The sequence below is a fragment of the Orcinus orca genome, chromosome X, assembly GCF_937001465.1.
Source record: "Orcinus orca chromosome X, mOrcOrc1.1, whole genome shotgun sequence".
NCBI lineage: Eukaryota > Metazoa > Chordata > Mammalia > Artiodactyla > Delphinidae > Orcinus > Orcinus orca.
Window position 1 is genome coordinate 70,117,459 of NC_064580.1, and position 18,132 is coordinate 70,135,590.

General features: G+C 38.8%; 1 protein-coding gene across 1 annotated transcript in view; it reads left to right on the forward strand.

The window, feature by feature from the left end:
- The window catches only part of SH3BGRL (SH3 domain binding glutamate rich protein like), a 91,369-nt gene that overhangs the window by 52,685 nt on the left and 20,552 nt on the right, over positions 1-18,132 (forward strand). The gene's annotated exons all lie outside the window — the stretch shown is intronic.

Here is an 18,132-nt window from a genome sequence, read left to right on the forward strand (position 1 = left end):
ATTAATTCCTGATCTGATTTTTATGATTTCTTTCCTTCTGCTAACTTTGGGGTTGTTTTCTTCTTCTGTCTCTAATTGCTTTAGGTACAAGTTTAGGTTGTTTATTCGAGATGTTTCCTGTTTCTTAAGTACGATTTTATTGCTATAAACTTCCCTCTTAGAACTGCTTTTGCTACATTCCATAGGTTTTGGGTCATCGTGTCTCCATTTTCATTTGTTTCTAGGGACTTTTTGATTTCCTCTTTGACTTCTTCAGTGGAAACTTTGTTATTAAGTGGTGTATTGTTTAGCCTCCATGTGTTTGAGTTTTTTATGTATCTTTTCCTGTGATTGATATCTAGTCTCAGTGTTGTGGTCGGAAAAGATACTTGACACAATTTCAATTTTCTTAAATTTACCAAGGCTTGATTTGTGACCCAAGATATGATCTATCCTGGAGAATGTTCCATGAGCACTTGAGAAGAAAGTATGTTCTGTTGCTTTTGGATGGAATGTCCTATAAATATCAATTAAGTCCATCTTGTTTAATGTACCATTTAAAGCTTGTGTTTCCTTATTTATTTTCATTTTGGATGATCAGTCCATTGGTGAAATTGGGGTGATAAAGTCCTCTACTATGAATGTGTTACTGTTGATTTCCCCTTTTATGGCTGTTTGTATTTGCCTTATGTATTGAGGTGCTCCTATGTTGGGTGCATAAATATTTACAATTGTTATATCTTCTTCTTGGATCCATCCCTTTATCATTATATAGTGTCTTTCTTTGTCTCTTCTAATAGTATTTATTTTAAAGTCTATTTTGTCTGATATGAGAATTGCTACTCCAGCTTTCCTTTGGTTTCCATTTGCATGGAATAACTATTTCCATCCCCTTACTTTCAGTCTGTATGTGACTCTAGGTCTGAAGTGGGTCTCTTGTAGAAAGCATATATATGGGTCTTGTTTCCATATCGATTCAGCCAATCTGTGTCTTTTGGTGGGAGCATTTAGTCCATTTACATTTAAGGTAATTATCAAAATGTTTGTTCCTATTCCCATTTTCTTAATTGTTTTGGGTTTATTATTGTAGGTGTTTTCCTTCTCTTGTGTTTTTTGCCTAGAGAAATTCCTTTAGCATTTGTTGTAAAGCTGGTTTGGTGGTGCTGAACTCTCTCAGCTTTTGCTTGTCTGTAAAGGTTTTAATTTCTCCATCAAATCTGAATGAGATCCTTGCTGGGTAGAGTAATCTTGGTTGCAGGTTTTTCTCCTTCATCACTTTAAATATGTCCTGCCACTTCCTTCTGGCTTGCAGAGTTTCTGCTGAAAGATCAGCTGTTAACCTTATGGGGATTCCCTTGTGTGTTATTTGTTGTTTTTCCCTTGCTGCTTTTAATATGTTTTCTTTTTATTTAATTTTTGACAGTTTGATTAATAGGTGTTGTGGCATATTTCTCCTTGAATTTATCATGTATGGGACTCTGTGCTTCCTGGACTTGAATAACTATTTCCTTTCCCTTCTTAGGGAAGTTTTCAACTATAATCTCTTCAAATATTTTCTCAGTCCCTTTCTTTTTCTCTTCTTCTTCTGGAACCCCTAAACATTGAATGTTGGTGTGTTTAATGTTGTCCCAGAGGTCTCTGAGACTGTCCTCAGTTCTTTTATTTCTTTTTTTCTTTATTCTGCTCTGCAGTAGTTATTTCCACTATTTTATCTTCCAGGTTACTTATCCGTTCTTCTGCCTCAGTTATTCTGCTATTGATCCCATCTAGAGTATTTTTAATTTCAGTTGTTTGGCTGTTCATCGTTGCTTGTTTCATCTTTAGTTCTTCTAGGTTCTTATTAAATGTTTCTTGCATTTTGTCTATTCTATTTCCATGATTTTGGATCATCTTTACTATCATTATTCTGAATTCTTTTTCAGGTAGACTGCCTATTTCCTCTTCATTTGTTAGGTCTGGTGGGTTTTTTCTTGCTCCTTCATCTGCTGTGTGCTTTTCTGTCTTCTCATTTTGCTTATCTTACTATGTTTGGGGTCTCCTTTTTTCCGGCTGCAGGTTCGTAGTTCCCGTTGTTCTTGGTGTCTGTTCCCAGTGGCTAAAGTTGGTTCAGTGGGTTGTGTAGGCTTCCTGGTGGAGGGGACTAGTGGCTGTGTTCTGGTTCATGAGGCTGGATCTTGTCTCTCTGGTGGGCAGGTCCACGTCTGGTGGTGTGTTTTGGGGTGTCTGTGGACTTATTATGCTTTTAGGCAGCCTCTCTGCTAATGGGTGGGGTTGTGTTCCTGTTTTGCTAGTTGCTTGGCATAGGTTGCCCAGCACTGTAGCTTGCTGGTCATTGAGTGAAGGTGGGTGCTTTTGTTGAGATGGAGATCTCTGGGATATTTTCGCCATTTGATATTATGTGGAGCTGGGAGGTCACTTGTGGACCAGTGTCCTGAAGTTGTCTCTTCCACCTCAGAGGCACAGCACTGACTCCTGGCTGCAACACCAAGAGCCTTTCATCCACATGGCTCAGAATAAAAGGGAGAAAAAGTAGAAAGAAAGAAAGGGAGGGAGGGAGGGAGGAAGGAAGGAGGGAAGGAAGGAAAGAAAGAAATAAAGAAGATAAAATAAGATAAAATAAAGTAAGATAAAATAAAGTTATTAAAATAAAAAATAATTATTAAGAAAAAAAAATTTTTTAAAGAAGAGAAAAAAACAGGACGGATAAAACCCTTGGACAAATGGTGGAAGCAAAGCTATACAGACAAAATTTCACACAGAAGTGTACACATACACACTCACAATAAGAGGAAAAGGGGAAAAAATCATAAATCTTGCTCTCAAAGTCCACCTCCTCAATTTGGGATGATTCGTTGTCTATTCACGTATTCCACAGATACAGGGTACATCAAGTTGATTGTGGAACTTTCATCCGCTCTTTCTGAGGCTGCTGGGAGGGATTTCCCTTTCTCTTCTTTGTTCTCAAAGCTCCCGGGGCTCAGCTTTGGATTTGGCCCCGCCTCTGCGTGTAGGTCGCTGGAGGGCGTCTGTTCTTCGCTCAGGACGGGGTTAAAGGAGGAGCTGCTTCGGGGACTCTGGCTCACTCAGGCCTGGGAGAGGGAAGGGTACGGAGTGCGGGGAGAACCTGCGGCAGCAGAGGCCGGCGTGACGTTGCACCAGCCTGAGGCGCGCCATGCGTTCTCCCGGGCAAGTTGTCCCTGGACCCCAGCACCCTGGCAGTCGCGGGCTGCACAGGCTCTCCTGAATGGGGGTGTGGATAGTGACCTGTGCTCGCACACAGGCTTCTTGGTGGCGGCAGCAACACACTTAACATCTCATGCCTGTCTCTGGGGTCCACGCTTTTAGCCACAGCTCATGCCCATCTCTGGAGCTCCCTTAAGCAGTGCTCTTAATCCCCTCTCCTTGCGCACAGGAAACAAAGAGGGAAGAAAATGTCTCTTGCCTCTTTGGCAGGTCCAGACTTTTCCCTGGGCTCCCTCCCAGCTAGCCGTGGTGCACTAACCCCCTGCAGGCTGTGTTTACGCCGCCAACCCCAGTCCTCTCCCTGCTCTCCCACCGAAGCCCGAGCCTCAGATCCCATCCCCACCCACCCTGGCGGGTGAGCAGACAAGCCTCTCGGGCTGTTGAATGCACGTCGGCAGGGATCCTCTGTGTGGGAATCTCTCCACTTTGCCCTCCGCACCCCTGTTACTGTGCTCTCCTCCTTGGCTCCAAAACTTTCCCCCTCCGCCACCTGCAGTCTCCGCCCGCGAAGGGGCTTCCTAGTGTGTGGAAACTTTTCCTCCTTCACAGTTCCCTCCCACTGGTGCAGGTCCCGTCCCTATCCTTTTGTCTCTGTTTATTCTTTTTTCTTTTGCCCTACCCAGGTACGTGGGGAGTTTCTTGCCTTTTTGGAGGTGTGAGGTCTTCTGCCAGCGTTCAGTAGGTGGTCTGTAGGAGTTGTTCCACGTGTAAATGTATTTCTGGTGTATCTAAATTAGTAAGCAGGAATCCAGATTTCAGGACTCTCAGTTCGAGTCCCGTTTCCACCATTCCAATTCAGGCTGATGATGTTTCTTCCCAAACATGGCGAGAAAAAACAAAACAAAACAAAATCAAACAAAACATCGCTTTTTGTTGGTTTCTTGGAGCCAAGGAGCCTATTTGTGGTCTCTTTGAACAACAATCCAGCCAAAGTGGGATGCTGGGCCCTGCAGTGTTGTGAGGCGCGGGCAGGACGGAACCAACAGCCTCTGGGCCGCGCAGCGGAGTTACTGTCTTTAACAACTTTCATATATAGTATATAGCTGTTTTAATTATATTTCTTAGTTGTACATTACATCCCTAGCACTCATTTATCTTATAACTGGAAATTTGTACTTTTTGACTACCTTCATTGAATTTCCCCTCCCTCCAACCTGTGCCTCTGGTAACCACAAATGTAATCTCTTTTTCTATGAGTTTGTTTTACTGTTTAGTTTTGAAGTATAATTGACCTATGACACTATGTTAGTTCCTGGTACACAGCACAGTAATTCAATATTGCTATATGTTTCAATATGATCACCATAATAAGTCTAGATACCCTCTGTCACCTTACAAAGATATTACATAATAATTGTCTATATTCCCCACACTGTACATTTCATACCCTTAACTCATTTATTTTGTAACTAGAACTTTCTGCCTCTTAATCTCCCTCACCTATTTCTCTCCTCCCCAGCTTTCCCTTCCCTCTGCCAACTACCTGTTTGTTCTCCTTATCTACGACTCTATTTCTCTTTTGTTATGATTGTTCATTTGTTTTGTTTTTAGATTTGACATATAAGTGATATCATATAGTATTTGACTTTTTCTGTCTGACTTATTTCATTTGTATAACACCCTCTAGGGCCATCCATGTTGTCACATGTGGCAAGATTTCATTCTTTTTAATGGCTGAGTAATATTTCAGAGTGTAGGGACATCCCTGGTGGTGCAGTAGTTACGAATCCACTTGCCAGTGCAGGGCACACGGGTTCAGTCCCTGGTCCTGGAAGATCCCACATGCTACAGAGTAACTAAGCCTGTGTGCCACAACTACTGAGCCTGCACACTACAGCCCATGAGCCACAACTACTAAGTCCCTGTGCTGCAACTACTGAAGCCCAAGTGCGTAGAGCCCGTGCTCTGCAACAAGAGAAGCCACAACAGTGAGAAGCCCTCTCACCACAACAAAGAGTAGCCCCATCTCGCCACAACTGGAGAAAGCCCGTTTGCAGCAATGAAGACCCAATGCACCCCAAAAAGTTAAAAATAAATAAATAAAATACACAACATAAAAAAATTAAATATTCCAGTGTGTATATATATCACATTTTCTTTATCCATTCATGTATTTTTTTTATTTTTATTTTTTTTTTTGCTGTATGTGGGCATCTTACTGCTGCGGCCTCTCCCGTCGCAGAGCACAGGCTCCGGATGCGCAGGCTCAGCGGCCATGGCTCATGGGCCCAGCCACTCCATGGCATGTGGGATCTTCCTGGACTGGGGCACAAACCCGTGTCCCCTGCATCGGCAGGTGTACTCTCAACCACTGCGCCACCAGGGAAGCCCCTCCATTCATGTATTGATGGACACTTAGGTTGCGTCCATATCTTGGCTATTGTAAATAATGCTGCAATGAATATAGGTGACCATGTTTCTTTTCAAATTAGTGTTTTCATTTTTTTTTGGCTAAACACACAAGAATGGAATTGCTGGATTGTATGGTAGTTCTATTTTTAATATTTTTGGAAAACTCAGTATTGTTTTTAAATAGTGGCTGCACCAGTTTATATTTGCAGTGTTACTGCATGAGGTTTTCCTTTTCTCCATATCCTTGCCAACACTGGTTATTTGTTGTCTTTTGGATAATAGCCATTATGACAGGTATGAGGTGATATCTCATTTTGGTATTGATTTCCCTGATGATTAGTGATGTTGAGCATCTTTTCATGTGCCTGTCCATCTGTATGTCTTCTTTAGAAAAATTGTCTATTCAGGTCTTCTGCCCACTTTTTAATCAGCTTGTTTTTCTTGATGTTAGTTGTTTTTTGTTGTGTATTTTAGATATTAACACCTCATTGGATATATTGTTTGTAATCTCCCATTAAGTAGACAGCCTTTTCATTTTGTTTAGTTTCCTTCACTGTGCAAGAAGCTTTTTAGTTTAATGTAGACTCATTTGTTTATATTTCTTTTGTTTCCATTGCCTGAAGAGACATATCTAAAAAGTATTGCTGAGACTGATGTCAAAGAGCATACTGCACATGCTTTCTCCTAGAAGTTTTATGGTTTCAGGTCTTACATTTAAATCTTTAATCCATTTTGAGTTTATTTTTGTATATGGTGTGAAAAAGTAGTTTGGTTTGCTTCTTTTACATTTAGCTGTACAGTTATACCAGCACCATTTATTGAAGAGGCTTTCTTTTCCCCACTGTATATTCTTGCCTCCTTTGTCATAGATTAATAGGCCATATAATGGGTGCACCTCTGGGCTATCAATTCGGTCCCAGTAATCTGTGTCTGTTTTTGTGTTGGTACCATACTGTTTTGATTACTGTAGCTTTTTAGTAGAGTTTGAAATCAGGGACTTTGATACCTTCAGCTTTGTTCCTCTTTCTCTAGATTGTTTTGGCTATTTGGGGTCTTCTGTGTTTCCATAGAAATTATATAATTATTTGTTTTGGTTCTGTGAAAAATGCCATTGGTGTTTTGGTAGGGATTGCGTTGAATTTGTAGATCACCTTGGATAGTATGTTAATTTTAACAATATTAATTCTTCTACTCTATGAACACAGTATATCTTTCCATCTGTTTGTGTCATCTTCAATTTCTTTTATCAGTCTCTTATAGTTTTTCGAGTACAGGTCTTTTATCTCCTTACTTAGATTTATTCCTAGGTATTTTATTCTTTTTGATGTGACAGTAAATAGGGTTGTTTTCTTATTTTTTCTTTCTGATAGTTTGTTTTTAACGTATAGAAATATAACAGATTCCTGTATATTAATTTTGTATCCTGCAACTTTACCAACTTCATTGACGAGTTCTAATAGTTTTATTGTGGCATCTGTAGGATTTTCTATATGTAGTATCATGTGATCTGCAAATAGTGACAGTTTTACTTCTTCCTTTCCAATGTGGACTCCTTTTATTTCTTTTTTTTTCTGTCTGATTGCTGTGGCTAGGATTGCTAATACTGTGTTGAATAATAGTGGTGAGAGTGGGCATCCCTGTCTTGTTCCTGATCTAGGAGGAGGTGATTTCAACTTTTCACCATTGAGTATAATGTTAGCTGTGGGCTTGTCATATATGGTCTTTATTATGTTGAGGTGTGTTCCCTCTATGCCCACTTTCTGGAGAGTTTTTATCATAATTGAATGTTGAATTTTATAAAAAGCTTTTTCTGCATCTATTTAGATGATCATATGGGTTTTTTCCTTCCATTTGTTAATGTGGTGGATCACATCAATTGATTTGCTGATATTGAAAAATCCTTGCATCCCTGGGATAAATCCCACTTGATCATGGTGTATGATCCTTTTAATATATTGTTGGAGTTGCTGTGCTAATATCTTGTTGAAGATTTTTGCATATATGTTCATCAGTGATATTGACCTGTAATTTGCTTCTTTTGTGTGAGATCTTTGTCTGGTTTTGGTATCAGGGTGATGCTGGCCTCATAGAATGAGTTTGGAAGTTCCTTCCTCTTCAGTTTTTTGGAATAATTTGAGAAGGATAGGTTTTAACTCTTCTATATGTTTGTTAGAATTCACCTGTGAAGCCATATGGTCCTGGACTTTTGTTTGTTGAGAGTATTTTAAATTATTAATTCAATTTCATTACTGGTAATCTTTCTGTTCATATTTTTTATTTCTTCCTGATTCAGTCTCAGGAGATTGTACATTTCTATGACATTGTTCATTTCTTCTAGGTTCCCCATTTTATTAATGTATAATAGTTCATAGCAATCTCTTATGATCCTTTGCATTTCTGTTGTGTTGGTTGTAACTTTTACCCTTTTATTTCTGATTTATTGATTTGGACCCTCTCTATTTTTTTTCTTGATGAGTCTGGCTAAAGGTTTATCATTTTGTTTATGTTTTCAAAGAACCAGCTCTTAGTTTCATTGTTTCTTTTTCTATTGTTTTTTTTTTCAGTATTTCATTTATTTCTGCTCTGCTCTTTATTATTTATTTTCTTCTACTAACTTTGTTCTTCTTTTTCTAGTTCCTATAGATGTAAGGTTAGACTTTTATTTGAAATGTTTCTTGTTTTCTGAGATAAGCTTGTATTGCTATAAACTTCTCTGTTAAAACAACTTTCACTGCATCCCATAGTTTTAGGACCATTGTGTTTTTATTTGTCTCCAGGTATTTTTTTATTTCCTCTTTGATTTCTTCAGTGATTCATTGTTTAGTAACATAATGTGTAGCCTCCATGTGTTTGTCTTTTATTTTTTGTAGCTTTCTTTTTTAAATTGGGGTATAGTCTCTTGACCATATTGTGTTAGTTTCTGCAGTACAATGAAGTGAGTCAGCTATATGTATGCATATATCCCCTCCCTCTTGGACCTCCCTCCCCAACATCCCATCTATCTAGGTCACCACAGAGCAGTGAGCTGAGCTCTCTGTGATATACAACAGGTTCCTATAGCTATCTGTTTTACACAGGGTAGTGTATATATGTCAATCCCAATCTCCCAATTGGGGAAAGAGGGGCAGGAGGAATTGGGAAATTGGGATTGACATATATACACTATTGATACCATGTATAAAATAGGTAACTGATGAGGGCATACTGTGTAGCACAGGGAACTCTACTTATGCACTGTGGTGACCTAAATGGCAAGGAAATCAAAAAAAGAGGGGATATATGTATATGTATAGCTGATTCATTTTGCTGTACAGTAGAAACTAACACAACTTTGTAAAGCAACTCTACTACAATAAAAATTAATCAAAAAAAAAAGGAAAATAGGGGGCTTCCCTGGTGGCGCAGTGGTTGAGAGTCCACCTGCTGATGTAGGGGACACGGGTTCATGCCCTGGTCCAGGAAGATCCCACATGCTGCAGAGCAGCTGGGCCCGTGAGCCATGGCCGCTGAGCCTGCGCATCCGGGGCCTGTGCTCTGGAACAGGAGAGGCCACAACAGTGAGAGGCCTGCGTACCACAAAAAAGAAAAGAAAGAAAGAAAATGCAGCTGTTTATCTTATATTTTATTTCTTGTCTCATAGCACTATGGTCAGAGAAATGCTTGATATGATTTCAGTCTTCTTAAATTTACTGAGTTGTTCTGTGGCCTAGCATGTGATCTATCCTGGGGAATGTTCCATGTGCACTTTAAAAGAATGTGTATTCTGTTGCTTTTGGATGGAATGTTCTATATATGTCTATTAAGCCCGTTTGGTCTATTGTGTCCTTTAAGGCCTGTGTTTCCTTATTGATTTTCAGTCTGAATGATCTGTCCATTGATGTAAGTTGGCTGTTGAAGTCTCCTACTATTATTGTGTTACTGTCAGTTTCTCCCTTTATGTCTGTTAATATTTGCTTTATGTATTTAGGTGCTCCTATATTGGGTGCATATATATTTACAATTGTTATATCTTCCAATTCTGTGTTTTAAACTCTATTTTTTCTGTGTACAAAGGAACTCATGTACACTGTTGGTGAAAATGTAAATTGGTGCAGCCACTATGGAAAACAGTATGGATGTTTCTCAAAAAACTAAAAATAGAACTACTATATGACCCAGCATTTCCACTCCTGGGTATATATCCAGAAAAACCCAAAACACTAATTCAAAATGATACCACACCCTGATGTTCATAACAGCATTATTTACAATAGCCAAGATATGGAAACAACCTAAGTGTTCATCAACAGATGAATAGATAAAGAAGATGTGGTATATATATACATATATACAATGGAATCCTATTCAGCCATAAAAAAGAATGAAATTTTACCGTTTGCAGCATCATGGATGGACTTGGAGGGCGTTATGCTAAGTGAAATGAGTCAGAAAGAGAAAAACATATACTGTATGATATCACTTATATGTGGAATCTAAAAAATACAAGTGAATATAACAACAACAAAAAAGAAGCAGACTCACAGATATAGAGAACAAACTAGTTACCAGTGGGGTGGGGGGAAGGGCAATACAGGGGCGGGTGAATGGGAAGTACAATATGGGTGAATATAGCCAATATTTTGTAGTAACTGTAAATAGAAAATAATCTTTAAAATTTGTATACAAAATTTAAAAAAAAATTAAGAGATGGAAACAAAAAATAAGAATTTACTGGCACCATTGTCCTTGAAGTAGAATGAGCTCACAGAAATGGCTACTGCCAGAGTCTGTGTCCTAGTGTGATTCCTAGCTGCCTCCTGCCTCTCCAGGAGGCTCTCCAAGATCAGAAAGTTGGTCTGACCCAGGCTTCTTTCGAATAACTGCTTCTGCCCTGTGTCACAGAGTGTGTGAGCTTCTGTGTACCCCTTTAAAGAGTGGAGTGTCTGTTTCCTACAGCATTCTGGTTCTTCCAAAAGTAAGCCCCACTGGCCTTCAAAGCCAAATGTTCTGAAGGGTCATCTTCCTGGTGCAGGACCCTGGGGCTAGGGAGCCTGCTGTGCATCTTGGATCCCTCACTCTTTGGGAGGAAACTTTGCAATTGTATTTATCCTCCCATTTGTGGGTCACCTACCCCGGGGTATAGGTCTTTTGACTATACCTCATCTCTATCCCTCCTACCTGTCTCTGTGGTTTCTCCTTTATATCTTTAGTTGTTGAAGACCTTTTCTGCTAGTCTTCAGGTTGTGCTCATTGACAGTTGCTCTGTAAATAGTTGTAATTTTGGTGTACCTGAGGGAGGAGGTGAACTCAGAGTCTTCCTACTCTGTCATCTTGGTCAGTCCATGAACTGCATTCCTGACTGAATGGTAGTGTCTAACATCACCTAGGCAGGAGTCTGACACTAATCCTTTCCTAGCAGCAGAGGATCCTAGAGTTGGAATTGGGTATTCCAGTCACTTTTTGCTCATAATAATTTGAAGATTGATTAGATTGTGTGCATACTCACTTGGATGATAATGGGAACAAAATCACGGTCTGGTAAGTAGAATTTAGAATTAAATTATATAGTAAGAACACATCAAAAAGTGGTATTACTCTTTGTAAGAGCTTGTCAACCTTATATAAAAATCTCTTAAGAAAAAATATCCATGCAAAATATCTTGAAGCTAGACAGGGCAATGTATTGGAACAAACTTAATCATTGGAGTTAGAGACATTTAGGTTTGAATACCAGCTCTGCCACTGACTAACTTTGTGACTTTGGGTAAATTTACTTAACCTTTTTGAGCCTCAATATTCTAATCTATAAAATGAGGGTAATAATATTTACCTTACAGAGTTATTATGAATATTAAGTTAAATAATGTATCAAAACACCTGCTTTAGCAGCTGTCACTTAATTGGCCTTCTATAACTGGTATGAATAATAAGACAATATCTGTCTCCCAGTCTTGTCTGTACTCAAAATTCCTGTGAATTTGGGAATAATTCCTGAATACCTTCTGATACCCCAACATATGCTGGATGAACCCATAGCTTCTTTGAGTCCAAAAGCTCTAAATCTTGTGAAATTTTTGAGCTTTAATTCTTCTAAGCTTTGCTTAGAACAGCTGCTATCTCCCTACCATGGAATGTGCTAGCAATGAGGTGCTCTGTTTGGGTCTGGAGATTTCTGAAGGCTGTATTTTATAATCAGCTTTGTTCTTGGATTGCCAAGTGGTAATTTGGAGAATAAAGACTTACTTTGCTAGTTAGGGATGAACGAGAGTCTATGTGCAAACAGTAATAACCAACAATATTTCCCTGCACTCAAATTCTAGGTAATTGGAATTTATATTGTCATATTGTACATTCCAGTCATTAGTACTTCAAGGGTTCAGGAAATATCTGATATTGAAAACAGTGGCTAAAACATAACTAAAACCCACCATTAAATGGCATTTTTTCCAATCCCTTTTGGAGAACCCATCAATCTAATATGATGCACGAAATGTTTAATCCTGGGAATTCTTTTGAAGACATATTTCCAGATACCACTTAATCTTTGAGAAATCCAGCCCAGTCAGCCACAAAGACTAATGTATATTACTTTAGAATAGGCTTTAATAGGTTTTAGATTATAGCTACCTACTTTTCTCAAACTTCCCTGACTCTTTTGAAACTTTCTTAGAAAGTATTGTCAGATTCACAGTATGCTGTAAGAGTTTTAAAAAGAGACACTTTTCTTGCTTTATATAGCTGGAGTTATTTTTTTCCAGATTTATTGATGTATAATTGATTTATTGAATTGCTTCCAAAACATAGAGTGTGGAAATATAATCATCCAAAAAACATCAGACAAACCTGAATTGAGGGGCATTTTACAAAATACCTGACCAATACTCCTCTGAACTGTCAAGATCATGGGAAACAAGAAAAGTCTGAGAAACTGTCACAGGCCAGAGGAGACTAAAGAGACATGACTAAATGTAATGTGGTATCCTGGAAGGGATCTTGAAACAAAGAAACACCATAGTGGAAAAACTGGTGAAATCCAAATAGTCTGGAGTTTAGCTAATAGTACTATACCAATGTATCAGTGTTGGTTTCTTAGCTGTGACAAATGTGCCACTGTGAGGTAAGGTGTTACAATAGGGGAAACAGTGACAGTTATATGGGAACTCTCTATATTATATCTGCAAATTTTCTGTAAATCTAAAATTATTCCAAAATTGAAGTTTATTAAAATAAAAAACTAAAAACAAGCATTTTGGAGGTCCTGGATTTAAAATGAAGTTGTTAGATCAATCAGTATTAACTACTTTGTGTCCAGCCTATGAGGTGAGCACTATGTAGGAAAGCTTAAACAAAAGGCATGGCCCCTACCTTCAGGTGGTTTAGCAACTACTTGAAGAGATGAGACTTTGACATGTGAAAAGATTAGCAATCATTGGTACTATTTGATTAAGCTCCAAACTGGGTGATACTGACTGTAGGAGGTCAGAGGGAGAAGACTGGAGTGGCCACCAAGGGTTTCACAGAGGGAGTGCACCTGGATGAATAAGTTAGAATTGTATCAGTGGAAAGAGGGGAGACTTGCAGTAGAAGGTAACAAAGAGAAAAGCACTAAGGTCTTGGGCACAGCAAACTCAGGGAAAAATAAAGGCAGCTTGATATGTTGTGGGGCGCCCAGGGAATGCATATTTTTAGAGAAGATAGAACATTATGCAGAACCTTGAAAGTTAAGCAGTAGGGGTTGAGGTTGAAACTGGCCACAGGGAACCAGTGTAGCAGCAGTAGGATTACAGTATATGTTTTGATTCTGTGGCTTTCAACCTTTTGTCAAATTTGTCTATTATTTATTAATCTGCTAACACTTCACTTGGCATGTACATTTGATAAGACTATGTGGGGATGAAATTCACCTGCAAGAGATGAAAGTACAGTCATGCTCATTTTCTGAATTAAAAGGGCTTTTCTTGACTAAATGAAATTTCAGTTCTGAATAATCTCATCTTTATAAGATAATGAGAATTTGGGAATGATTCCTGAATACCTTTCTTGCCTGGCACTTTTCTCTGTCCATACTGTTTCCCAGAGTCAGAAGGAACTTTAGTCCTGCTGTTACTGACTCAGTAAAAGCTTGTTTTTACTTTCTTTTTTTTTAAAAAAAAATATTTATTTATTTATTTTGGCTGCATTGGGTCTTCATTGCTGTGTGCGGGCTTTTTCTAGTTGTGGCAAGTGGGGGCTACTCTTCATTGTGGTGCACGGGCTTCTCATTGTGGTGGCTTCTCTTGTTGTGGAGCATGGGCTCTAGGTGCACAGGCTTCAGTAGTTGTGGCACACAGGCTCAGTAGTGGTGGCTCGCAGGCTCTAGAGCGCAAGCTCAGTAGTTGTGGTGCACGGCCTTAGTAGCTCCGCGGCATGTGGGATCTTCCCGGACCAGGGCTCAAACCCATGACCCCTGCATTGGCAAGCAGATTCTTAACCACTGCTCCACCAGGGAAGTCCCTGTTTTTACTTTCAAGTGAGTAGTGCATTGTGTTCAGATAATTTTGCTCTTTGAAAAGGTTGTTAGACTTTCTTTTTTTAAAGTGATGGGTACATTGCTTATTTTAAAAAAGTAAAGAATGGGAGGGGTCTGATGCCCTTGCACTTTCTCATCTGTTTCTCTGTAAATTTAAAGTACAGAAATACGCCTCTATACCAGCTTTGCCCACTCAGAACTATTAAGTGACCGAGCTCTTGACAAAGGGGAGACATGGGCTACATTGTTTTCAGTGTAGTCAGCAACAAACCAGAGGCCTCATGACATTCCATTCAGTTCTTCTGTGTGCATGCTGCCCATGTGCAAGCAAGCCCACAAGTTGGTGGGCTTAGGAACTCAGTTTAGACTGGTCAAGGGGAAAGAGACCATAATAACTAGGAAATCAAATTCAGTAAATTAGGCTATTTGGAAGAGAACATAAGATATCTCAGCTTTTGTTGTCTTTCTATTTTGTATCACATAGTTTAGAAGAACTCTTCCATATATTTCCGTCTTATTTCCCCAGCAAGATTGGGAATTCTAATATGTACTGCATGTATTGAAAAAGAACAGGGTTTTGCAGTCAGATAGCTTTATATTTTTAATTTAGTACAGGCAATTAAGAGATCATTCTTCTTGCGCAGGTATCTTAACCTATCTAAGCCTCAATTTCCTTTGTTGTAAAATGGGGATAATCATACTAACCTTTCAGAATTGTTATGAGCATTTCAGGGGATATATGTACATAGCCTCACAAAGAGTTTGGTACTCAGCAAGCACTCAACAAGTCTTAGTTCCCTTTCTCCTTAAAGGTCTTTATCTGGTACAAATCTTAACCCAGTACTAACATATAATAAGGCTTGGAAATTTCCTCTTGGGATTATCTTGGGAGGCCATTCCTGGTACACATTTTGTGTACCCCTCTATTAGAATTATATAGGGACAACTCTGGCAAAATTCTAAGGCAGACAAAGAAACGTCACTGTTTCCTTGCCTTTCTTCTCTCTAGGCAATCCCTCCCTCCACTCCAAATATGCACACTGACTGCCCTTTCTATGAAGACCAAACTGGTAAACCGGTCATGGTAGAGTTTCAAGCATTAGAAGAATTGAATTTTAGGGTAGATGGTACTCCCAGTGCTCCTTGTTTCACAGCCTCCTGGGTCTACACATACAGCCATGTCTGAAGGAAATGGAGAGAGACTGCAGTTCCTTCTGACTCTGGAAAAAGCTCCAGATTAGAAAGGGCTGGATCCTCTTTAATAAGTGGTGCTGTGAAAACTGGACAGCTACATGTAAAAGAATGAAATTAGATCACTCCCTAATACCATACACAAAAATAAACTCAAAATGGATTAAAGACCTAAATGAAAGGCCAGACACTATAAAACTCTTAGCAGAAAACATAGGCAGAACACTCTATGACATAAATCACAGCAAGATCCTTTTTGACCCACCTACTAGAGAAATGGAAATAAAAACAAAAATAAACAAATGGGACCTAATGAAACTTAAAAGCTTTTTGCACAGCAAAGGAAACCATAAATGAGGAAAAGACAACGCTAAGAATGGGAGAAAATATTTGTAAATGAAGCAACTGACAAAGGATTAATCTCCAAAATATACAAGCAGCTCATGCACCTCAATATCAAAAAAAACAACCCAATCCAAAAATGGGCAGGAGACCTAAATAGACATTTCTCCATAAAAAGAGAAACAGATGGCCAACAAACACATGAAAAGATACTCAACATCACTAATTATCAGAGAAATGCAAATCAAAACCACAGTGAGGTATCACCTCACACCAGTCAGAATGGCCATCATCAAAAATCTACAAACAATAAATGCTGGAGAGGGTGTGGAGAAAAGGGAACCCTCTTGCACTGTTGGTGGGAATGTAAATTGATACAGCCGCTATGGAGAACAGTATGGAGGTTCCTCAAAAAACTAAAAATAGAACTACCATATGACCCAGCAATCCCACTCCTATGCACGTATCCAGAGGAAACCATACTTCAAAAGGATGCATGCACTCTGATGTTCATTGCACTATTTATAATAGACAGGACATGGAAGCAATGTAAATGTCCATTGACAGATGAATGGATAAAGAAGATGTGGCACATATATACAATGGAATATTACTCAGCCATAGAAAGGAACGAAATTGAGTTATTTGTAATGAGGTGGATGGACCTAGAGTCTGTCATACAGAGTGAAGTAAGTCAGAAAGAGAAAAACAAATACCGTACACTAACGCGTATATATGGAATCTAAAAAAAACGGTACTGATGAACCTAGTGACAGGGCAGGAATAAAGACACAGATGTAGAGAACGGACTTGAGGACACAGAGGGCAAGGGGAAGCTAGTATGAAGTGAGAGAGTAGCATTGACATATATACACTACCAAATGTAAAATGGATGGCTAGTGGGAAGCTGCTGCATAGCAGAGGGAGGTCAGTTCGATGCTCTGCAAAGGCCTAGAGGGTTGAGTTAGGGAAGGTGGGAGGGAGGCTTAAGAGGGATGGGATATGGTGATATATGTATACATATAGCTGATTCACTGTGTTGTACAGCAGAAACTAACACAACATCGTAAAGCAATTATACTCCAATAAAGATAAAATTTTAAAAGAATGGGCTGGATAGATGAGATTTTTCAGAACTGATAAAGAAAAGCCTTTTTAACCCAGAAAATTAGGCATGACTGTACTTTCTTTACTGTGACCACCTTAAGACATAGCTGTTTTTGAGAAACTACCTTTAAATATCTACACTCCTCTTTTCACACAAGGCTCTACTGAAATTACTTGAGCCTTAACATCTCTCTAGACATAATGTGGTAGAATTGCAACTGAAAAAGAAAGTAATAACAGTATTTGGGGAGGCAGACAGCGGTAAAATAGCAAACCTTACATTGTGCTCTTATGCTGCCACATCTTGGAACATCTGTCAGGAGAACTCCAGGGAGCTAGGGGTAGAGATAGGAGATCAACAAGAAAATTCTTAATAGTCTTACCCTAGATTTGTTGTAGACTTGTTGGTAAAGAGATGTGAATTACAAGCTTTACATGGCTGATTGTGACCAAAGCATTTTTTAAAATATTTCAAAACAGGCAAGCTGAAAACAAGTGTTTCTTGCTGTGGTTATACCATTAGATTAAGCAGTAGGAAGCCAGTGGCTTAAGGACTCATGACAGTATTCATTTAAAATGCACACAGATCTCTTTGTTTACCAAATGACTACACAGTGGCAACACTGCAGTAGTCTAGTGCCAAACAGACTAACTGGGGATTCAGACTTGATTTTCCTTTTGGGTGTATTTTGTAAGTAGATTAGTAAAAGACTGAAAAGGCAGCTTTAAATTCTATTTGTTCATGCTTCCTTCACCCCATTCTTAAATCGATAGGCACTGGCTAGGCAAAGACAGTCTTATTATTTAACTACAAATTAGTGTAGCCCTTCTTGTGGCAGCATTTGAAACAAACAGAACCAATTGGAAGGAATTTATATATCTGAATTTCTCTTTGCAGAAGTTGACTGGGTCACAAATTATAACCTATTTAAAAAGACAAAATACACACCCACACAAGTGTTTATTCATTTAGAGACTTCAATTATGTGTAAGAATTTAGTCATAGAAATTATGAGCATCCATTTAGAAAGTTTCCAAGTTTATTTTGTAATACTGTACCTTTATTGTTCTAGTTCAATATGCTGTAATATTTGTGAGCTCATTTTTCACAGCTGGACAATTATATTAAACTTTACTAAGTATATCATGCTTTCACTAAAACCATAGACTGCATGCAATATAGATGGATGTAGTATGCAGCATGTGTGCTGTCAGTATTAAGCTTAGTCTAAGTGGCATCACTCATAGCAATAAGCACTTGCTCTCTCTTTTAAGTTCCTTGCACTCTTGGCTTTGTCATTCACTTGACTCCTCTCACCTGACCACCTTAGCTTCATATTTAAATACCATGTTATAATTGAAAATTTTAATATATCTATGTCTAATACCTCCCTCTAGATTGTAATTTTAGGAGGGAATCTGCTATTTTT